At 48.7% G+C, this 24,786-nt stretch overlaps 1 protein-coding gene and 1 pseudogene across 3 annotated transcripts in view; both read right to left on the reverse strand.

Annotated features, from left to right (window-relative positions):
* Positions 1 to 24,786, reverse strand: part of MYO18B (myosin XVIIIB) — a 212,530-nt gene that overhangs the window by 36,526 nt on the left and 151,218 nt on the right. The gene's annotated exons all lie outside the window — the stretch shown is intronic.
* Positions 18,146 to 18,419, reverse strand: LOC114896343 (annotated as a pseudogene).

The following is a 24,786-nucleotide window of genomic DNA, read 5'->3' on the forward strand; positions in this document are numbered from 1 at the left end:
CTGCTGACTGCCGAGGCCAAGTCATCGGGCGAAATGGATGCGGTGCCCACACTGTCTCCTGGGGGCAGACAAAACAAGGCCCAAGCCAGAGACGGCTCGAGAGACATGGAGGGGAGGGTGGTGCACCAGGAGAAGGGGGCACAGGGGAGGCCCCCTCTGGGGCCTTCTTCCACCTCCATGAGCAGCAGCGCTCAGGATCGGGTCAGGACTGCTACGCAAATGGGATTGTGTTTTGAGGCCAAGTACGAGCTCGGTCTTCTCTGTTTTACTCTCTCTTTGCGGGCTTGGAGCAGGAAGAAGTTGTGGGGGGGAAATTAGGGAACAAAAGTATTTAGACAGTAAGATGTGTACAATAGAAACCTACTAATAAACATACCATATGTCCATATTACTCCACAGCTACAATGTAGTGATATACATTGTAACAGACACACAACATGCTAACGTAGATTATTATATATTCATTATATATATACACACACACACACACACACACACACACACACACACACACACTGTCATACCATTCATTCAATAAGCATCTACTGAGCATGAACTACGTGCCAGCAGCACTGATCTAGGCACAGGCAGTGCAGATAAAATCCTAACTCCCATGAGCCCTGATCTTTCTGTATTGCTGCCATCTAGAACAGAGCAGGCACTCAATATGTCTTGGGATTGAGTGAATGGCGTTACCGCATGACTGTAAGAGCTGAATGAAGGAGGGATACACACTAAGGCACACATAATACACACCACGCACACAGAGATCAACACAAGACTACGACGTATGTGTACGCGCCAGCCTCCCCTGCATCACATGAGAGAGTCATCAACCCTCGTTAAACTCCCAAGCTGCTCCCCCGGAACGTGCTGTGTGGAGTTGCCCGTGTTGGGAGCAGTTTGTGCGATAATCAGTGGCTGCAATTAAAATCATCTCCCTTGTGATGTCCCATTAGAGGCTAATCTTTGAAACTGTGGTCCGGGATCCCTGCCCCGGGCATCTCAATCTGCAGGACCCTCTCCTGCCTGCAGATGCACAGGACTCTCCTATGTCACTTTCTGCGCCTCTGGAGGTTGCCTCTCTAAACTCTGGAGGTGTCCCGCAAGGCCTCCCAAAGTTAATTTCACCTAATTTATATTATAGATCAGACTATCTCAAAACATCCTCAAAACCTGATGAAAATTCACCTTGTTATTCTTTTCTGATGTGCTAATGACAAATAGAAACTTCATGTTACAGAGCCTGGTGTTAAGAAAAAATTATACGCACCTGCATATGCTGTGTAACTGTGTATAAATGTACGTTTATATAAAGAATACATGTAGTATATAGAAATGTAAATGTATAAATGTAAATACATAAATATGTGTATGTGTGAATGTGTGTTCTCATGTGTATTTACAGATTCACACACAAATATTCCCAGTCTGACACATAGCACAAACTTAATAAGTATTTGTGAATAATTAATAAATGAACGTATTTATTTCTATTTCTCACGTGGGCAGGCGTGTTACTAAATGTTTGAAAAAAAACCTTCTCACGCAATCTTTATAAAAACCCTCGGAATCACATACAATATAAACACATAAAAAGTAACGTGAGAACATTACAACAAACTCGTTGCAGAGCTATTATCTCTGTGCAGTGAGATATCAGGTGATTCCCACCCCCCCTTTGTATATTTCTCCCGATATTCTGCAAAGAATATGATTTACTTTTGTTATCAGAAAATTAAAAATACAGGACTTCATTTCTCTCTGCACTGCAATCACCAACCCCCTGGTCCACCCGCTCAATGCCTCGCACGGCAGCCTCATTATCCCCATTTTTCAGGTGAGCAGGCTGAGCCTCAGGAAGGTTAAGTCACTTGCCCAGGGACATGCACCCAAGACATGACAGGCTAGAGTGGACCCAGGTCTCCTGACCCCAGCCCACAGCTATTTTCCCCTTTGCCTCTATTTGCTCCTGCTTCATCCAAGGATGCCTGTGTCTCCAGAGCTGGGGGGAGTCTTCCCAGAAAGCAAGGTTATGAGGAACTTCCATTGTTTCATTCAAATTGTCCAAGGGTCACTTGCCTGGGAGAAAGGAGGCTATGGGGGAAAGTAAAGGCCCCGTGCATTGTGTCCTGGCAAGAGCTCCAAGGCCATATTGGCAATGGAGTGAGCATGAGCAGGAAGCGTTCAGTTCCATTTTGGGAAAGAGTTGGGGCGCCCCTTAGGAAACCCCAAGTGATACATCAGATTCTCTTATTTAAGACTGAAAAAGAGCCCAACCTCTAGCTGGAAGGGGACTAAGGAGAAGGTAGTTGTCACTAGACAATCTCCTTTCTTCATAATCATCCTGCAAAGTGTTTTCTTTTAATGATGTGGTGATACAGAGAGACTCATCAAAGATCCCAAAGTCACCCAGCTAGACAGTGACACGTAGGTTCAAGCTCAGGCCTGCCTGTTTCCAAAGGGTCAGGAAACATCATGACTCCTCCTATTCTTTTCTTTGCCTATGGCAGGCATGCCTAATCGATCACTGCACAGACCCAGGCAATGTGGGGCCTGAGTCCTTTCTCTGAACCACCAAGCTGAGTGCTTCACCCCAGTACTGCCCTGTGCTCCATCCACCAGCATCAACTGGAACTCCCAACTCTGCCACACTTCAAATGATCTCAATCCTCCTGGAAATGCCTCCTGAATTCTCAAAGAAGACACTTAATATAAGTTGGTTGCGGGTGGGGGGGGGCTGGTATTTCTGGTATTTCTCCTTGAATGTTGATGAGTGCTCTATGAAACTGAGGGAAGCTGAAGCCCAACCACACTTAGGAAGGGACCCTGGCTGGTGGGGAGGGGGAGATGCAAACTACCAACAACATGGGAGCAGCAGGAAAAGCTCTGGCTTTAGGATGAGATGAACCCTGAGGCACTATGTGAATTTTGAAGAATTACTAACCCTTCCTTAACTTTCAGTTCCTCATCTGTTAAAATGACAGTGTTATTCTGCAACAAACGGTATTGCAAGGAACAAGTGAAATAATGTAAAACTGCGTATATCTGGTATACCTAATACTGTGGCACGTACTTGATACATAACAAAGGTTCCCATTTCCTTCTTTCAAAGTAAAGACTCCGAAAACATGAAACCTGCAGGGACTGTATAGTGAGGATAGCCTCATTTCTCAGAAAATGAATTCTATGAACCTGATACTTTTCTGTTGAAGCCAGAAAGATTTAATGCAATACCTCCAAGGAGCCTGTATCAGTCAGGAAAATAGAAATCACTCTAGATCATTCAGCCAAAGGAATTTAATATAGGGAATTGGTTTTTCAGGTGATGGAAAAGATGAGAAGCCAGAAGAGATTAACAACTACAGGAAGGCACTGCCAACCTAGGGCTGGAAGGAAAAGCCAAAAAGTTGGGCCATCCAACGGGCAACAGCAGGGCTGCCCAATGGGAGCTGCAGTCAGGGAGGAGGGTGCCAAATGGGATCCGGAATTACAGAGGCTGGGCTGCAGTCAGGTATGCCCCCCACCCCCGACCCCAAGGCAGTGCGAGAGAGGGAGAAATACACTGGTTCTTCTACTCCTCCTGTCTTTCAACTGTCCCTCACTGCCGTTCACTTGGCTGAACCTACCAGAAGGCAAGCTCTTCAAACAGTTTAGAGCACAGCAGAGAAACGGTGGGAGTGAATCTGAGAGCAAACGGGAGAATTCCTGGTACAGAGCACAGAGGCATCTGGGCTATAGCCAGGCTTCATTATTAAAAACAGATGAGGGTGTTTTCAGTCTGTAAAAATTCATCCAACTGGACACTTCTAAGATTTGCACACTCTTCTAGTTGTATATTTCAAGGAAAACATTACAATAAATCCAGAATTAACGACTGTCAAGTGTTACAACCAAATGCTGGATTACAACCCCCAGTCTGGATTATTTATTGCTACATAACAAATTGCCTCAACACCTAGTCACTTTGAAATATCAAACGTCATTCTCACTCATAGTTTTCTGTGGGTCAAGAATTCAGAGGCGGCTTAGCTGTGTGGTTCTGGCTCATGGTCTATGGTAGGATGAACAAGGCCCCCAAAGATGTCCACATCCTAATCCCCAGAACATGTGAATATGTTCACTTAGATGGCAAAAGGAATTTTGCAGATGTGACTAAATTAAAAATCTTAAGATGAGCGTTTATCCTGGATTATGTGGATAAGCTGGGTGGCCCCTAAATGTAATCATAAGGGTCCTTATAAAAGGGAGGTGATAGGGTCAGTGGGGAAGAAAACAGTGCTGTGATGATGGAATCATGGATAGGAGTGATGCAGCCAGGAGCCAAGAAATGCTGGCTGCCTCTAGAAGCTGGAAGATGCAAGGAATGGATCACCCCCTGGGGCCTCCAGAAGGAGCCAGCCCTCCTTTCACCTTGATTTTAACCCCTTAAGACTCATTTTGGACTTCCGACCTTCATAACTATCAGAGAATAAACTGTGTTATTTTAAAGTTACTATGTTTGTGGTAATTTGCTGCAACAGCAATGGGAAACCTACACAGGATTTGTCACGATGTCACAGTGAAGATGTCAGCCAGGTATGGTTGTCTGAAGGCCGCCCTGAAGCTGGAGAGTCCTTTTTAGAAAGCTCACTGACATGGCTATCAGCTGGAGGCCTTAGTTCCCTGCCACGAGGGCCCCCACTGAGCTGCTTGAGTGTTCTCATGACATGGTGGCTGGCTTTACCAGAGCACGTGATCCAAGGGAGAGCAAGGCAAATGCCAAAGACCTTTTATAACCTAGCCTCCAAGTGACATACCATTGCTCCTGACCATCTATTGGTCACACAGACCAACTCCGATACAGTACGGAGGAGGCTACAGGGGGGTGTGAAGGCAGAGATGGGGACCGCTGAGAACCTTCTTGGAGGCTGGCCCCCACAGTAACACTGACGCTTCTTCACCCACAGGCCCCAGCTCCAGTGACTCCCTCACCCACAAAGGAAAACCCTGTAGGAACCCTGAGCTGCTTCTCATTTCTTGGAGCACATCTGTTTATAGGTTGTACGATGTCCCCCCCAAAGATATGTTGAAATCCTAATCCCCAGTAGTTCAGAATGCAACTGTATTTGGAGTCAGGGTCTTTACAGAGGCAATCAAGTTAAAACAAGGTCATGAGAGAGGGACCTAATCCAACATGACCGGTGCTCTTATGAGAAGAGGGAAATTTGGAAATGACGACAGTCATGCATAGAGGAAAGATGATGTGAAGCCATAGAGGGAGAGCGCCGCGTGGAGACAAAAGATTCAAGAGTTGCACCTATAATCTAAGGAACATCAAAGATTGCCGGCAAACCACCAGGAGAGAGGCATGGGACAGTTTCTTCTCTAGCGCCTTCAGGGGAGCAAGGCCCTGCGGACGACATCTTGATTTTAGATTTCTAGTCTCCAGGATGTGAGACAATGCGTTGCTGTTTTACCGAGCTACCCGGTTTGTGGTACTTGGTTACAGCAGCCTGAGCAAACTAACGTAACACCGTGTGATCTTTTATTTTTCTTTTATACATCATTACCTTTCTTTTCTGGTTCTAATAGGGTTCATTACACAGAATTTAGAAAATAGAGTTGCCAAAGGAAAAAAAACATTAAAAATTGCCCTTCAGTCTGTTACCTCGGGGACAGCCCCTCTTGATGACTATGTTGGTGTGTCTCCATCCTGTGTTCACTTCTTCATGTGTGTATAGACACATCTATTGGACACGCACTGGGGCAAAAGAGTTTAATAGGAAAGGGAGAATGGAGTTAGCCAGGCGGACAAGCAGGGGACCGTGGCGCCCCTGCCCTGCCAGGACTCTCCGGTATCTCCAGGCAGAAGAACGCGTGGGGCTCCAGGCGCCTGCTTGCTATCTTTCATTTCCCTTCTCACTTTTCAAGCTGATTGTTTTAAAATGCCCCCAGCTACTACCTGAGGGCCTTTATCGCTTTCTGGAAAGTTAATATTTTAGGTAACTTGGGCTGTTCTAGATGAGAAAGAGCCAGCCTGCAGAAAGTCTCAGATGTATTTGCTACGCACGTCCATGCATCACGTAAACATCTGTGGACACACACACCATATACCAGGGGCCCAAGCTGAGGCTCAGGGCAGGAAGCCACCTGGCCAAGGTTGCTGGGGCCACTGGGTGGCAGAAGCAGAACTGGAGTCTTTCCTACCCAGGTCATTTCTCTGTCAGCAAGTGTGTGCCTCTCTCCTTTCTCTGTTCTCACACTTCGGATGAGCCATTTTTGCCTAAACCCTGGCTCCAGCTACTCAAGTCATAACAGTGCCATGAGAAGGGGGCTCCGAACTTGATTCTTGTGGTCCCACGTTTCTCCTGATGGGTGGGGAGTGGCAGAAGGCACAGCCTCCTTGGAAGGGCATGAGACCCTCACACACAGAAGGGGAATGTGGCTGAGGGTCTTTGGAGCCAGCAGGATGGCAGTGGGGAGGGCAGGGTGATCAGGCTTCAAGGCACCAGTGGGCTGTGAGTCTTAGGGTCACAAGGTTTGCAAATAAAACTTTTAAAAAACCTCTCTAAGGTTCCTTACAGTTCTAACTACTCAGAGCTGGTAGCCCTCCCAGCCCTAGAACCGCCCCAGCCTGTGACTACTGCTGCAGCACCTTCAGAAAGGGACAAAGAACTGTCACCGGAGTGCAACTCTCTCAAGGTTGGCACCCACAGGGCCCTCACAAAACCTCCAGCCGCAGAAAGACATCCTGACCTGGCGTGAATCCAAACACCCCACTCCCCACTTCCCAGAGCTGCCCACCCAACTGCTTCCTGCAAAAAGGAAAAAAGGCATTTCATTTTTTTCTGCTCCAGTGCAAATATGACATATCTGTGCCATCTGATTTTCCTGACAAATAATTACATCAATGTAATTATGCCTCAAATGCGGAAATTCTCTGTACCATGTACACCGACACCACACTTCCCTCATCAGAGGGCCGTTGCTCCAGGCAGTAATTATCAAGCCACCTTTGACATGTCTTATTTCAATTTAAATGGAAATGAAGCTCATAGATCTTCCCAGCCCACGATCCCACATGACTGCAGAAATAGAGACACTATTGAAACTTTGAACTTTGAATTACTGAACTTTTGAACCGGACTCTGAAACTTCTCAAGTGGCCTCAGGTTTTGCATCCAAAGAAGTTAAAGTGAGAGAACAACTTATTCCTATGTACCCCTGGCCCCTTCTCTGATCCTCAAGTACAGTATCTCATATCAACACAGTGGGCTTATCTCTTGCCTCTTTCCCCAGCTCTCCATCCCCTGTAAATTTAGTCTTCATCACCAGCTCCTGAAGGTTCTCATCGTCTTGGTCCTCCTCTTCAATCCAGCCCCCTCTCCAATCCACCTTCCATACAGCATCCAAGGGAGAATCTTTTTTTTTTTTTCAAGGGAGAATCTTTTTAATCCAATTGAGTCCTCTCCTGCTTAAGAGACTTCAGTGCCTCTTCACCTCCCCAAGTCCAGACTGTGCAGTTGAGCCTATCAAGGCTTTCACAGTCTTTCTTCCAACTCACCTTCCAAGGTTCCTCTCCTTCCATGGCCAACAGTGCACCCACACATCAGTAATTCCCACAGTGCTCAAACATGCCGTGTCCTTTCATGCCTCTGTGCCTTTGGACCTACCATTCCTCCACCTGGAGTGCTCTTCTCTACTCTGACAAGTGAACTCCTATTCATCCCTCAAGACCCATTCCACAGCCACCTCTTCTGGGATGGCCTCGCTGGCTCCCCTGGGTAGAATCAGCCACTTTCATCTCTGTGTTTTGGGACAAGTCACTGAGTTACGCATACACCTCCATCAGATTGTAATTAATTTCCAATTTCTAATTTCCTGCTATACTGAGCTCCTTATGAGTAGGGCTATACTCAGCCTAATATCTCAAATGCCTAATGCAGTAGCTAGAACTTAGAAGTCACCCCATAAATATTCAGCTTTCAATTCTCCCAGCTCTACATTCACGGTGGGGGCCGTAGGCAGCGGGTCTGACCACCACAGGTCTTCAACTCACACAGACATGGGCTTGCAACCCAGCTCCACCACTTGCGGCATGACTATGAGCAAGCCTGTCACCCACTTCCCTGACCCTCAGTCTCCTCACCTGTAAAGTAGGAGTACTGACAGCATCACTGTGCTGTGGGACTAGCTGAGGACTCATGCGTGGAAGGTGCTTGAAATGTCAGATAAAACACAGCAAGTTTTATGCTCGATAAACATCAGCCCTCTGTCCTGCTCTCAGAACTACTGGGTGACACCTTGTGAAACACAGCAAGTTTGGGGGGGTCTCTTCTCCCCCTCTCCCCCATTCCTCCTGGCCCTCCCACACGCCTCATTTAGGCATCTGGTGACCTCAGTCTCACACCCCACCGGCCACACCATTTTAATGCCCCAAACGTGGTCCCCCACATCCTTCCAGTCCCCTCTCCACCAGAACACTTTCACATTTTGTCCCACTCCATCACTGCCAGGTCCCAAGTCACGCAAACATGCCCCCACATCAGATAAAATCCTGACTGCCAATGTGCCGACCCCCCAGGGCAGGTTAGGTCTCATCCCTGCCAGCAACCGTATGTGTCCAGAGCGTCCCAGGAGAGACGTGGCAAGAGACTGCAGACACTGCTCACAGATACAGGAGTCGGAAAACGGCCCCCAAATAAAGTCACCCAAGCCAGCAGTGACCAAAGTGACCACATCCCAGCAGCTATGCCAGGTAGCCACAGCCAGCGCGAGTCAGCACAGGGGTGAGGTGGAGACCCACACCAGACTCAAGACCTGGCAACGAGCCCCACATCCGCACTGGCTCCCCAGGCACCAACAAGCACACCCTCGAGTCTGTCCCCTCAACTCCATCAATATCAGTTCCCTCCCGATCTTCAACACAGAATACTGCGAGGCTCGAGTCACATTCAGGTGCTTTGTAAACTGTGACGAGCTGAGCGCATGTGAGACATTATTTATCACACTGCTTCTTCCCTCTTCACATCTCCTTCTTTTTTCAGACACATCTGATGGCCTCATCACAACTAAAGCCCTGGCCGGCGTTCTCAACAAACCAAAGTACCATCACGAATGAACTCGGGTGAGCGGCGAAAGCAATCCCTCCCAGGTAAATCAACCCCCATTAATGGTCTTGTATTATTAGATACGTTCCCCGCAAGAACTGATCAGGGAGAACAAGGACCAGAGAGATATTGGTATTGGCGATCAAGGCCATCCTGGCTTTCCTTGTGCTTGGACCAGAGACAATGCCGTCTCGCTGAGAAACAGGTGAAGGAGCTACTGTCAGAGAAAACGGCGCGTGCGACACAAACAGCAAAAGACACTGATAAGCAGCGGGTGGCCAGGCGTGAAAATGACCAGAGATGAAGACAGTGACCTCTAGACTTGATTGGCTTCCATCTGCAGAGGCAAGAGGATGTCACAGAGACACGAACACCCTGGCCACGTTTCAGACTCGGAGAAATTTCCACCCACCCATTGGGAAATGGACATTTTTGCTAGTTACGATTCTCACTTATTCATGCCACTTTTGTGAGACGGTTTCAAATGCTAACTCCTCTAATTCATGGGCACTATGTGGCCTCTGGAGAGGGGTTCTGGATGGATTTTGATTTTCTGGACTGAAGAAGCCTGAGCTAAAATGCAGGGTTTCTCAACTTCAGCATTACTGCCATTGGGGCCACATGAATCTTTGTTGGCGGAGGGAAGGGAGTGGTCCTGGGTGTTTCAGGATGCTTAGCAGCAACCCCGGCCTCTAACCCACTAGGTATCAGCACCACCCCGCCCCTAAGTTGTGCCAACCAAAAATGTCTCCAGATACTGTAAGATATTATTACTTGAGTGGCAAAATCGACCCCAGGTGGGGGCCAAGCTAAAGGCATAATGGTAGGTGGGAGACATTAATTTAGAAGACACAGACTCTGGATCACACCAATATGAATCTGAATCCTGAATGAGCCACTTCCTGCTGTGTGACCTCATCTTACAAAACATAAGCCTCCCCTTCCCGTGACTTCAGAGGCTTTGGAACAAGGAGAGGGTATCATGTAGGGCCAGCCACTCCCAGGGAGGTCCGTGTGCCAGCATCACCAGGACGCCGGTCACAAATGCAGGCTCTCCAGCCCTGTCCCAGCCCTGCTGACTCAGGTTCTGCCTTTGAACATCCCTGGGTGATCTGTATGCACTGATGCTTGAGAAACACTGGCACTGCGATTAAGAGCATAGGTTTTAGTGTCATGAGACTGATTCCATATCCCGGTGCCAATCTTTCTTAGCTATCCAGCCTTGGGCAAGTCACTTCACCTCTATGTAAGCCTCTTTAAAATGTGTAAAACAGAGATAAAAATACCACCTCGCTCCAAGGATTGGAAGTGCCCATTTAATGAGATGGGGCATGAGGTGGGCCACAGCATGGACAGGCAGTACATGTCAGCTCCCGGGCTCCCAGCAGGAAGACTCAGAGACCCTGAAGGAAGCTCCCTTGGTGCACTTTTTTGATCTTCCCTTTGATGGAGTCTAGAATTACAACAGCCACGTGGCTGCTCATGGTCCATTTAGTCCTTTACGGACCCAGCAGGAAGGAAAAGCAACCGCCAAGCGCTGTGCGCTCTCTCCCCGCACATCTCAAGGTTACGGCCTGGTGGCACGTGCCTTGGGGAGGGACAGCCTCATCACATCCGCCCTGCAGCTGGGCCCAGGGCTCTCCCGGGTCTGTCCGTCCTGCCCTCGCAGCCGCTCAGGGTCATCTCCTGCTTCTCATCCAGAGGCTTGGCTCCGGGGAAGGCAGGCGTGGTTCCAACGGCTTCTCACTGGTTTCCCTCCATTCAGAGACAGGCTCTCTGGCTTTCTCCCAGCGCCAGGGAGCACGTCAGCCACAGCCCCTTGAAGCTCTTTCCTCCCCTCATTCCCTCCCTGGAGGCCAGATGCTGTCCTGGGAGAGACATGGTCTGAACTAGGCAAAACCATCCTCAAAACGGCCCCATGTCCAAGTGGGGCCCCTAGGAACCTCTAAAGTAGGTCTGTGAGTTTACTATGCAAATCCCAGTACCTGAGGAAACCCTTTCAACTTTTATGTTCCAAACAAGGCGCAAACTCTGGCTCCTGGGATCATATCTGGCCTGTGCCTGTTTTTGTAAATAAAGTTTTATTGGAACACAACTACACTAGTTTGTCTTGTCTACAGCTGCTTTCAGAGTTCAGAGGTTGAGACAGAGGGACTCTGTGGTCCACAAAGCTGAAAGTATTTACTACCTGGCCCCTGTTCTAAAATCCTGAGGTTCAGACTCCTCTAGTGGTGCAGTGGTTAAGAATCTGCCTGCCAATGCAGGGGACATGGGTTCAAGCCCTGGTCTGGGAAGATCCCATGTGCCTCGGAGCAACTACGCCCGTGCGCCACAACTACTGAGCCTGCGCTCTAGAGCCTGTAAGCCACAACTACTGAGCCCACGTGCCACAACTACTGAAGCCCACGCACCACAACTACTGAAGCCCGTGTGGCTAGAGCTCGTGCTCCACAACAAGAGAAGCCACCGCAGTGAGAAGCCCACGCACCGCAACAAAGGGTAACCTTGCTCGCCGCAGCTAGAGAAAGCCCGCAGGTTCTCAGTTTTGCTTATGCAAATGTCTCACCGCAGTAGATAGCTGAACCCTTCCTGGGTGTGTAGTTAACTTTTGGGCCCCGCCCTGGAAGGGTTAAGAAGAAAGTGATTCTTCTTAAAGAATTAGAAGAAAGGAAGAAGAAAAAGAAAGGAAGCAGACGGTGTCACTGGGGAAAGAAGACACAGAAGCAAAACCACCAAATCACTGATACAAAGGCAGGGACTATAAGCTAAACTAGGCAGCAGACGGTGTGATTAGGGTCTGGATGGGAAGAGCCCTGTGTCTCCCTTCTCGGCCTCCTGCTCCTCGCCTGTAACAGAGTCAGGGTGAAGCGCCTACATCAGGGCTCTTCCTGTCTGTGTGGGTCACCTGAGGGTCTTGTTAAAATGCAGATCATGGGGCTTCCCTGGTGGCACAGTGGTTGAGAGTCCGCCTGCCAACGCAGGGGACATGGGTTCGTGCCCCGGTCCAGGAAGATCCCACATGCCGCAGAGCGGCTGGGCCCGTGAGCCATGGCCACTGAGCCTGCGCATCCGGAGCCTGTGCTCCGCAACAGGAGAGGCCACAACAGTGAGAGGCCCGCGTACCGAAGGAAAAAAAAAAAAAAATGCAGATCATGACTCAAAGGCGTGGGGTGGGGCCTGAGGTCCTGCAGCCAAGGCTGCTGGTCTGAGAATGACACTTTGATTTGGAGGTAGGTCACGGGGACTTTGGGAGAAGTAAATGGCAGAATGTACAAACCACGTTTAGGCCTGACACAAATGGTAGGCTGTTATAGAAATAATAATCATAACAGCCACAACAATGACAACAATAAGTAAATACAAACTATACATAACCCAACTTAAAATCAACCTCCAGCTGACGTCCATAACAGAAACCATAAATATGTAAATCCACAGAGTCACAAAGCAGGGCTGTGTTTACCCTTCTCCTACAAACAGCAATCTCCTCCCCCCGCCCACCCCGTCAAGTGAGTCTTAACTATTAGCATCATCACGCAAACGTCAGAACTATCCTGAAGACCTTGTCTAAAAATCGCACCAGTTAGAACACAGAGATAATATTAGCTTTGAAACACAGTGTCCTTGACCTGCAGACACAATCTTCAATGTTGGCCTCACTTTAAACTACCCTCATTAGCTACTCATTCTAACAAGAGATGTGTGTACACAGAAACTTGATTTGTGTCCTTGTGATGGAGATGGGTGGGCTGAGCCAGGGACAGCATCCTGGAGTGGGAGGGCCCTGGTAGAAACGGACAACAGAAGGACCATCCTTGGGAAACTCAGAGCCGCTAGACCTTCAAATGAGCTACAGAAATACTGGCATCACCGATCCTGTCGCTGTAGCAGGGGCCAACAGGAAAGCTCCAGGCAGTCTTCTTTCATCAAGTTTACTCCCTCGTGATTTTTAGCAGGGGTGAGGAGGTGGGTACTAGGGAGAGCTACACTTTATTGACATTTAATATGTGCAAGACACTCCGCTAATATCCAGGTTACCTTAGAGCCCATTTTACAGATGAGGAAACTGAGACTCAAAGAAAGCAGGTGACTTGCCCTGTACACACAGTCTGGAAGGGCTAGAGCCATGATTTACATCTAGTTCTGCTATGCATTCCCTACTCTGCTTTTCCTTCCAAAGGAGCTTAGAGCAGCAGTTGGCAAACCACAGTCTAGGGGCCAAATCTGGCCCACTGCCAGTCTGTCTTTGTAAATAAAGGTTTATTGGAACACACATGCTCATTCATTGAGGTACGGTCTCTGGCTGCTTTTGTGCTACAGCAAAGATGAGTAGTTGCGACAGACATAGTACGGCCTGCAAAGTCTAAACTATATTTACTACCGGTCCTTTACATAAAACATTTGCTGATCCCTGGCATAGCACATTTCATTGCTACTGCGTACAACCTCGTGAGGTTTGGCCACCCTCTCAGAAGAAGTGAAAACCATCTTATTTCCTGAGTTCTTTTCCTTTTGTTTGCTGAGAAGTCACATCAGTCGTCTTTTTTCCCCCACCTGCAATTAGCTCAGAAAGGCTGGAGCCTGAAGGATTCCTCCTGAGTGTTTGTTTATAAGCCTCCTTCCAGCAGGACGCTGCATATCTAAACCACTGCCAAACTTTAATAACAGCATCGACTGCATCACCTCCCACCAAAAGCGAACAGGAAGCCTGGCTCGGCTGCCCAGCTGGGTGGATGTCAGCTGCGGACAGCTGCAAATTGCCTGAACAAGGACAGATGTAGCTTGTCTTTGCCTTTCTTCTTCCATGTGAAAACTTTTCGGGGTGACGATTAGACTGCTCTTAGGGAAATGAATGTGTTGATTCTAATTATGTGAGCAGGCAGGCGGCAGAGGTGACATGCAGCAGGATGGGCTCCAGGTCATTTACCTGGAATGCAGCCAAGGCAAGGCTGGGCAAAGAACGGAATTCCAATGAAGCTGGTGCCCAGGACACTGAGCACAAAAGGAGGCATCTATGAACCCATGGGTCACGGGGGTGGGGGGAGAGCACGTGGGGGACAGAATTCCCAGAACTGTCCAACTGGAAATGATTTAACCACTGCCTAGGCTTATACCTCTGCTCTAAAGCTCAGAGCTTGCCTGTTCTCGAGGGGGGCTCTTCTGTGCTCTCTGCTCTGGGTCTCACTCTCATGGCGATGGTGGTGATGGGAATGAGGATGGCGATGGTGGTAGTGGTGATGATGGAGGTGACAGTGATGATGACTGCTTGGTCTGAACGCTGGCCCTCCACTCCATTCATAGTTTGAAATCCTAACCTCCAAGGGGATGGTATTAGTAGGTGGGGCCTCTGGAAGTGATCAGGTCATGAGGATAGTGCCCTCATGAATGGGATTAGAAGGCAGAGACAGTCCTAGACCCTTCCACTATGTGAGGACACAGCAAGAAGGCACCAGCTATGAACCAGGCAGAGAACCCTCGCCAAAATGCGACCATGCTGGTGCCTTGACCTTGGACTTCCCAACCTCCAGAACTGTGAGTGGTAAATTTCTGTTGTTTATAAGCCACCCAGTCTATGGTGTTTTGTTACGGCAGCCTGAACAAATTAAGGCAGTGATAACGATGATGATGTGACAGTGAGTTTGCTTTATGCCCTGTGATAAGCATTTAAATGCATTATTTCATTAAATCTGCCTTGAAATGATGTGATGGAGTTGCAATGACTATCCCTATTTTATAAGATAACAGAGACACAGAAGTTGAGCATCTTGACCAAAGGCACACAGTAGGGAAGTGACGGCACTGAGATTTGCACCTAGCCTCCTGACTCCTAGTCCTCTGCCACTTCTGTCAAGCTCCTACTTCGTTTGGCGTGCATTTTTTACGCCTCCTATGTGCCAAACAATGTTTGAGGGCAAAAGTAAGCAAATTTTTTTTTTCTGATAAACTCCGTTTGCTTAAGCCAGTTCGAGGTTTGTCACTTACCACCAAAAGAGCTGTAATTTAGACCACTTCACTCATCCATTTCTATTTCTACATGCTTGCAATTCCAAATCAGCCAATTCTCCCCCCAAAAACATTTTCTTTACCATTGCTTGGTCTATCCTCAAGTTCTGAGGTCTCCATCTACTTTCTCATTGTTTAAGTTCAGCCACAAAAGACAAAAAAAGAAAAAGGGCACCAGAAAGAGATGAATTGTTTTTCAAACCAAATTATAGTCTGGAAATGAATCTAAAACATTCAGAGTCTGATCTGGGGCTCCCTGGGACCACTATCGCCTGAAGATGTCCAACTGGGACAATGATTGTGCTTTCAGTCGTGAAGATTAACCTTCCCAAGCCTCTCTGACATGCAGTTAAGTGTGGCTTAATCTCATCTAAACAATTCCAATTGGATTTATTTTAATAATTTAATGTACACCTGCACCGCTCAATGTCTCCTCCCACTTTTTTTTTTTTTTTAAGTAACTTTGGGAGGTTAAGTTACTCTAATTTCCACAAGTCTAAGGTGACGAAAGTTCAACTGATGAAGTCTCCAGGGACAAGATTCGTACTTGCTCTTCTGTTTGCCTCCTCCAGACTCCACTCGCTATTTGTAACTGGTATTAGCAACTTTCAATTCTGATTAATTACTGGAGTGTCTGTTTCCCTTTGTGGCACTTTCACTTGTGGCAGAAACAAAGCCACAAGTCAGGGTGTAATAGACCCAATTATTCCTAGGTAGGCTTTTGTTAATAGATTTTATTATCTAGATATCTCATCTCAGAGGCAGACGCAAAGAAACTCATTTCGTTAGATGATAACACCTCTTGAATTGAGACAAGCACATTCACCACCTGGGATCAGGAGAGCCTGGAAAAATTCCGTTTCAGAAATATGTGTGGGGCTGGCAACACCCGGTTCTAAGTCCCTTTTAGGACCAAGTTTCTTTTGTATGGAAACCTTTGTGGGGAGACAAGCAGAGGAGCCCACAGTGCCTGGAAGTGGGGATGATACAAAGGCCCACGTTCTCCCCTGCCAGCTGAGAGCACAGGAGGCCGTGACTAGTGGGGAGGGAAGCAGTGTGTGAACAGGGAGTTTATAAAGGCGTTGGGCCATTTTGGATCACACTGAGATAACGGGACAGTAATTAGGAGAGCTATCTCCCTGTCAAGAGAGCTATAAAAGGTGTTATTTATACCCTGCTCATGGCCCCAAATGCCCTCCACATGGAATGCCTTTTTAAATACTTCAGTTCTCAGCCAAAATACTTCATCTTTATGCTCTAAAGTTCAAAAACACTGGCGGGAGAAAAACACTGAGAGCTTTTTAAAATGAAACCCTTAATTCTGGGTTTGGTGGATATACCTCCGGGGGGTGGTGGGGCAGGTTGTGGGAGGGGTCTGTGTTCTGACCTAGAGTTTGAAAACATGGGTCTTTGGGCGGCCAAAAAACAAAACAAACCAAAAGTGAAAACAAACACGAAAACTAAACAGAATCTGGCTTTGGGCTTCCTGAAGCCCTTACCAGCTATGGCCAGATTCTCAGAAGACAAGTGAAAGAGAACCAGAGAGGAAGAGGCAGCAGCCAGCACGCCTGCAGGGAAAGTTATGTGACAGGCGGAGCGAGAAGCATGGTGTGGATTACTCGCTTCAGTCTCTCTGAGTAGATCTGATCACACCCATTTCATACATGAGGTGAAAGAACGTCCTCCTCAAGAGGACAGAGTTCTCATAGTGAAGTAATCTGGCTTAAAAAGAGACAGTCAGTGAGCGATGAGATTAGATGTGAGAGCCTTCGGACTCCACGCTTCTGCTGCTTCTACTCCGAACCAGGGCAGGGCGACCCCACCCCAAGGAGACTCCCACAGACTGGCAAGAGCTGATTGCTGAGTTTTCAGGAATTTTGCGAGCCAACTGTTACACAAATACGTATTAAAAATTGAATGTCAACTTACAATTAAATAAATCACATTAAAGACAAAGGTAACACATACTCAAAACACACTGCTTCCTAATTTTACTAACATTCTGCCCATGCTTTTGAAGTTGTTTTTGTCCATCATGTCTGTCCAGTGGAGATGCCATGTAACAGTACTGCTGGGCGTGGCTTCCCAACATCGTTAGCTGGAAACCAGCCCCGGGGGGAAGATTTACACCACAGAGACTGGAAAACACTACAGACCAACTGGGATTCCACCTACGCTGGAGAGCCGGTTGTTAACCCTCTGCCAGAACACCGCCACCCCAAGCTCTTCTCCTGGTGATCTAGCAGAGTCTTCCCAGATCCCAGTTCAAAGTGAACCTCTCCATTGCATCCATGGGAGGCTTTCTCCTCACAGGAAAATTCACCAACACAGAAGGGAGACATCCCCTCATCTCTTTTAGGCCTCACATTGTTTTCATTTCCCCCCCCCCGAAAGTGGAAAATATACCCCAGAGTAACACCAAATAAATAATTCATGAACCATATATAATTGATGCTAGGTTTAAAAGAAGTAGAGCCATGAGTGGTTGTCTATTAACTATTTATGACTGCTCGGGCTGCTGACAAGCCAGGCTTGGTGCGGAGGTCTCACCCATGCTCCCATGTTTTATTTAAACATTATTAAAAGCACACAGGCTGCAGCGAGGCCTTCCGTTCCACTGAGAATTAGACTCTGCTGCGAAGTCACCTCTGGGTCTCGGAAAGGTTAGGACTGGCTCTTGCTGGAACGGCTACTGTCTTTTTCCTTCATGCGGAGGGTGTTAGGCTGCCTCTTCCGCCCACCCTTGAATTTTTCTCTTTTGATGTGACCCCCACTCCAGTTTTTCTGTGACCTGGGGCACATCACATCTCCCCTCTGCCCTGAGTCTCAGTTTGACCATCCGTAAAATGGGGAGTATCAAAGGCGTTTACCTTAAGGGTTACTGTGAGGATGAGATCAGAGCAGTGATTATTAATAGGGTGACTTTGCTCCCCAGGGTATATCTGCCAAGGTCTGAAGGTTTTTTTTTTTTTTTTGGTCACACATCTGCCTTTATTGTGAGCAGCCAATGGGACACTTCCGGCATAGTAAAAAAAAAATCAATTTACAAAAGCAGGGATTCAGTGAAGCCGCCTGGTTGGAAGCCTTGGGAACTCATACATAGATGCTGACCCAGAGCAGCAGGAAGAGGACTCCAAAGCCCATGAAGAGTGAGGCCACTAAAGCGATGAGGAGCTCTTTGTAGATATCCCGAGTGGACGTGGTGGAGGTGACCTCCTAAGGGAAGGACCAGGTGGTGAAGAACAGGCCAATGGCCAACAGCACCACGGTCAGATGCGGACAGACAGCCGGGTTCACTGGGCTGCTGTATCTGCTCATGTCCTCAAGCTCCGTTCTGCCGGGCCCAGGGTAATCCACCGCTCTGCCACCGGGGGAGATAGTTTTGATTGTGAAGACTTGGGTGGGGAGCTACTTGCATCCGGTGCGTAGAGGCCAGAGATGCTGCTAAATATCCAACACAGCACAGGACAGCCCCACATCAGACAATTATTCAGCCCAAAATGTCAATAATGCCAAGACTGAGAAACCCTAGATTACAGAATCAAAGGCAGCATTAATTTTTATGACTCACTTTTAAAAAAGGTATTGAATGAGGAAATACCACATGTCTAAATCTTCTGAGGGAGAGAATGGGCTTGAGCTGGTGAGATCTTGGTTCAGATTCTAACTCAGCCACTTAACTGGGACTGTGACTTTGGAGAAGTTGCTTCAGTTCTCTAATCTCAGTTTCTTTATTGGTGAAACAGGCATAGTTACCTCAGACAGAGAGGCTTAGAAGAGAGATCTCACGTAAAGTCCTTAACCTAATGCCCTGCACGCAGTCAGCGGTAAAGCACTGGCTCTCATCAACACTGCCCCAGCCATCGTGCGCGCAGGACAGGATGCGGCCGCAGAGCTGGCAGACTTGTGACGGAGTCTGAGTGGACCAAGAAAAAGTCATGGGAGGAGTGAAAAGAAAGGGGAAAGAAAACAAGGGAGCATCTATTAAGTGCCTACTGTGTGCTATCATTGGGCACTTTCACCTACACCATCTCATTTACTCCTCACAGCCTCCCAATGAGATCGGTTGTATTTTGCTCCCAATTTACCGATGGGGAAACTGAGGTTCTGCAGTGTTAACTTAGCCACCCGAGGTCTCAAACTTCAAGTCCAATGCTCTTTCCACCAGCCTGCAGTGAGCTGAGGTGTCCTCCCCAAAATCATATCCACTTGGAACCTCAGAATGTGACCTTTTTGGAAATAGGGTCTTTGCAGATGTAGTTAGTTAAGATGAGGTCATACTGGATTAGGGGAGCTTTAAATCCAAGGCCTGGTGTCCTTATGAGAAGAGAGGACACAGAGACAGGGCAGAGAAGAAGCCCATGTGAAGACGGAGGCAGAGATTAAAGTTATGTGGCCGTAGCCAAGGAACGCCCGGAGCCCCCAGAAGCTGGCGGAAGGAGGAAGGAGTCTCCCTTAGAGCCTTCCGAGGGAGTGGCCCAGCTGACACCCTGACTTCAGACTTCTGGCGCCCAGAACTGTGAGACAACACACCTCTATTGTTTTAAGACAACCAGCTTTCGGCAATCTGTTACAGCAGCCCTGAGAAGCTAATACACACCCTCCTTCTTCCCAAGAGGAGCCAGAACAACTGTGTGAGGAAATGAGAGAGAAAGAGAGAGAGAAACCACATGTCCACACCCAGTCAAGTGAGAACTTGTCCAGCAAGAGAAGCAGCGGGAGAGAGCAGGTGGCAGTGGGGGGAGGGAGGGGTTTTGTAGCTGGCGGCCAGTGGGGGAGCTGCAAGGAGAAAGAAGGAAGAGAAGTAAGAAAGGTGGAGGTGAAGAGTCTGTGTTTACATCCCGATATGTGGGTTTAATCTCTGCCTTTCTGGAGACCTGGGCATGGCCCGCCACACGGCAGGCGTGCCCTAGACGTTTGCTGAATGCAGGTCACAGACGATGACGAGGTTGAGACGACCACGATCAGATGGCTGCCTGCGCAAAGCTGCTGGCCAACACTGTATCCTCCGTGCAATCTTCTCCATGTCTCCCGGTTCTACCAAACCACTTCCTCCTTTGCTCGCACATCCCATCCTGTACCAGAAGTATTTAGAGACACATGCATCTCCTCCTCTGGAACTTGAGGTCTCCAGAGGCACAGTCCCTGGTCCATTCACGTCTGCATCTCCCATAACATCAGGCACAGGGACGGGTACATGGTAGGACGCAAAGTAAAATGTGTTGATCTGAAAAGTTCCAATTTTTAAGATAATTTTTGAGCTCTTCTCTCAAAAGGTAAAACTTCAAAATGCTGTGGAAACTATTCATTCAGCAATTTCTGAGAATCTACCTGTGCCTAACCCTGAACTGGACACCAAGAGTCAAATAAAACCCACCCCCCTCTCTCAGGTGCTCCCTGTCTAGGAAGACAAGAACACAAGCAATGACAATAACCCGTCTGAATGGGGTGAACACAAGGCGATGTGGGAACACAGAGGAGGTACGTAACTTAGTGACGGGTGGGGGTAACAGTGAGGGCTTCCTGGAGGTGAGCTCTGACCTGTTACAGGCTGAGCAGGCGGGCAGAAGGATGCAGGAGGACAAAGGTGACGAGCCCAGAAATGACCTGGCGCTGGGGCCTGACGCCTTTGTGCTTGAGTAGATCACGCGAGGCGACGAGAGGCAGACAGCCAAAGGCAGAGGAGTCTACAGAGGCTAGATTTCTGCAGAGAAGTGGGGGCTTTGCTCTGGAGGCAGTGGAGAGCCATGGAAGGTTTCTTAGCAACACAGTAAGATGTGTCCCTGCTAGAATGACCTTTGGCAGGAAGGAGCCAGAGTGGAGGAACAGTGGGGAGCCAAGATACAAGGTAACTGTACAGGCCCAGACCAGAGGGCCTGCAGATCAAAACAGAGACAGAGGACGCGCGGCCGGGACTGGAAAGGATGGATTTGAAAAATACCTCAGTAGGATAAAATCAGCAGGTGTGGCCATTAATCTGTATGACTCAGAGACAGGTGGGCCACCGTGATTTCTAGCTTGGGTCACTGGGTGCTGAACTAAGAGTGAGCAGAGGCGCCATCTAAGGTTTTCAGGGGAAAGTTAAGACTATAGAGAGTCAGGCCAAGGTGCTGAAGGGTAACCCGACAGGTGTAGCCTCCAAAGCCAGTGCATCTGGCTGAAAGCCGACAGAGGGCAGGCCTTCCTGTCACCCTCAACTCTAACTCTTCCAACTGTCCTTGACCGCCCTTGGTCACCCTGACCTGGGGCTGAGGTGGTTTCCCCTGAGCTCTGTAACTATTGAAAAACAACAGGATATAAACCCACGGATAAGCTGTCTTGCCACCCCAGTGGAAAAAGGACTCGAATGACTTAGAGCCAGAATATTCTTTTCTCCATAATGGTTTCTGGAGTCGCCAGGAATAGTGCATTTACGAAAATTAATGGCAAAACCTCATTTTTCTGTTTTCTGGGAAGAGAAGTTCCATCGGCGGGGTAATTGATCCTGATCTGGACATGCCGGTTTGCCAGCCCGGGGTGTAAATCATTCACACGGAACAACCCGTGGCCCTTTAAACCAACACCAACAGTGACAAATGGGACAGGGTGGAAAGGAACACTGAGGCGAGATCCATCAATATCCTTCCCGCTTCTCACCAGGGCCCAGAGTGTGGGATCCTTTTTGGGGTCTCCACAGCAGAGCCATTTTTCAGCAGGGTTGGGTTGGGAGGGCAGCGTGGTGTCCCAGTGAAAGCTTTAGCACTGGACACGCAGGGAGGCCGATCCCAGCTCCGCCACTCCTGACTCTGCAGCCCTGGGCCAGGCACCCCTTGCGTCCATACCTGCTGGGGTGACGTAAGCGTGAAAGAAGATGACATCTGCAAAGAGCCTAAGCCCAGAGTGACTCAATCAGTGTTTGTCCAAGGAATGAATGAAGGAAGGAAGGTATGCTTGGCCCAGGGAGTTCAGAAATTCACTATCCCTCCCAGAGAGATGTGAACTTTAAAAATAGAAGATGAAATGGGCAATGGTTTACTCAAAGGAGTGATTTGTGGTGATGACCGGGAGCATGATGCCAACTGGTCTTCTAGGAACCCTCCAAATCCCAGCACACAGACCCTTTGTTTTGCCTGTGAAATCTCTGAGCGACCACTGCAGAGAAACATAAAATACACAAGCAATGGCCGTGGCAATACCTCTCCCTTCAGCACGCGCTCCTCAAGGGTGAGGGTGTGTCTTGTTCCCTGTTGGTCCCCAACATCCAGCACTGGGTTTGGCCCAGAGTAAAACCTAGGGATACATACCAATCGCATGAATGAAAGAACCAGAACCCTGACTGACTGCCTTGCAGGTGAAGCTTATCGAGAACACATGGCACAGAGAAGCTCCCCCCTTACCCTACAGGGGTAGGGTGGAGGAAGGGAAGTTGGTGGCACAGACATGAACCTGAGAGGTGAGATGTCACCTCCTGGGATGCCTGGAAAAGTGCCAGGATGCCACGCAACTCTGAAAATGACAGTGTTCACTGAACTCTCCCACTGAGCAGCATTCTGTCCACACTGTGAGTGTGTAAAAATCAGGGACGTTATGATTCCCCGCCCCTCCCCTCCAATGCCCATCCCCATGCCAGGCCCAGAGTTGGTGTTGAATGAATAAATGGATAAATGAGAAAGTAAGAAAATATGATATCCTCTCCTCTCCCAGAGGAAATATCCCAGGGCTCAAAGGCAAGGGGCCTACTTGAGGGCAGGTAGGTTGGTGAGCTCGGGACATCCCCTGTTAGGACAGGTCTGCCAGCGTAACACTGTCCCCGTGAGCCCTGCCCATGCACGGAATCACTGCAGAAACAACCGGCTGTGAAGGAACACGCCCTCCCTCCGTAGTGGGCCGAAGGGTGGCCCCCAAACGTTACGTCCTCCCAGAACCTGTCAATATGGCCTTATCCAGAAAAATGGTGTTTACGAATGAAATTAAAGTAAGCACCCTGAGATGAAATCAACTTGGATTTAGAGTGGGCCCTAAATCCAATTACAGGTGGCCTTAGAAGAAAAGGCAGATGGGCATCTGAGACATACACACACAGGATGAGGAACCATGTGAAGACAGTGGCAGAGACTGGAGTGACCCGGCCATAAGCCAAGGAACACCCGGAACCACCAGAATTTGGAAGAGCACAGAATAATTCTAGCCTGGACCCATCAGAGGGAGCATAGACCTGCCAATACTTTGATTTCTGACTTTTGGCCTTCGCAACTGTGAGAGAATAAATTTCTCTTGTTTTAAACCACCCACTTTGGGGTAAATTTCTAAGGCAGCCCTGGAAAACTGATACACCACCCAACCCCAAACACACCAAAACAAAAAGAATAGTTCAGCCTCGGTAAGCTTACCCAGAGTCTTACAAGGAGAAAACAGAGAAAGATGCAAGTCTTAATTTTAGCATACACATAAGCTTTGTGCTTTGCAGTTTTGACCCATATATGGGGGTTGCATTATTATCTTTTCCAGATTTTAGGGCCTTTAAAGATCTGAACATGTCCCTGGGAATGGGGGTAGGGAGAGGAAAGTGAGAAGAGAGGGGAGGGGAGGAGAGGAGAGGAGAGGAGGGAGAGGGAGAGAGAGGAAAAGAGCAGAGGGGAGAGGAGGAAAACCACTATCTGATGTGATGGGAAAGCCTGGTGTCCGGCCAGTTGAAGAAGACATTGGAGGAGGAGTGCTGGGGATGTTCTCTCGCTGCAGCCAGAGATGGCAGGAGGGGACACAGCTGCAAGAGCAGCAGGGCCGGTTAATGAGGAAGTTAGCCCGGCAGTTGGAAGAAAGAGCCTTTCCCTCTCCCAGGGCCAAGGCGGGTGGAGGCGCTGCCAGTCACGGGGCTTGGATCTCTGTGCGGAGCCTCACCTCATCCCGACATGACAGCCGGGCTGCTGGCTTGTCAGGGGCAGAGCTATGGGGATGACACTGGCCGCGGGAGGCAGTGGCCCGGGAAACACACTTGCTGCAGGAGGACAAGGTGGTGAGACCTGTCACAAAACCAGAGCGGACAGGGCAGGGAGGAGACGACGACGGTGATTTAAAGCCCTCTGGGCCGAACGGCAGCACGTTCTGGGTTGTCTCAGAGAAGGCTCTATGGTGGAGGGCAAAGGGGATGCCAGATGCCTCCCAGGCTGCAGAAGCGGAAACCTAGAGGCTCGGGGGTATCTGGGCTCGCGGGGAAAAGGAGGAGTGGGCACTCTCAGATGCTCTGTGATCCCTGCAGGAAACTGTTCTCAGAAAAATACAGTGAACAATGGAGAAACCTTCCCACTGGGAAGGAAACAAATTTTAAAATGCGCCTTGGGCCACACCAGGGGACAGGCATGGCTTAGTGAATAAAAGTAGAGACTACAGAGTTGGACATACCTGGGTTCCAAGTCTTACTTGCATGTGGCCTCAGGCAGGTGAATGTACCACTCTGGGCCTCAATCTGGCACGTGTGTCCCCGTGCCTCAGTTTTCCCATCTATTTCACAGTACTAACAGGAAGATTTAAACAAGAAAGGTTTAACCCAGAACCTGGCACATAGCCAGTGCTTAATAAATGGTGGGTTTAGCATGATTGTTTTTATCTTTTATCTTTGTGGTTGCTGTTAACAGCCCAGAAAGACCTCTGACATTTACAAGGTATGACCTTGACTAATTATCTCAGCTCTGTCAAGCCTCAGTTTCCTCATCTG

Source organism: Monodon monoceros, unplaced genomic scaffold, assembly GCF_005190385.1.
Source record: "Monodon monoceros isolate NGI ecotype Baffin Bay Population unplaced genomic scaffold, NGI_Narwhal_1 Super_Scaffold_1, whole genome shotgun sequence".
Taxonomy (NCBI): domain Eukaryota; kingdom Metazoa; phylum Chordata; class Mammalia; order Artiodactyla; family Monodontidae; genus Monodon; species Monodon monoceros.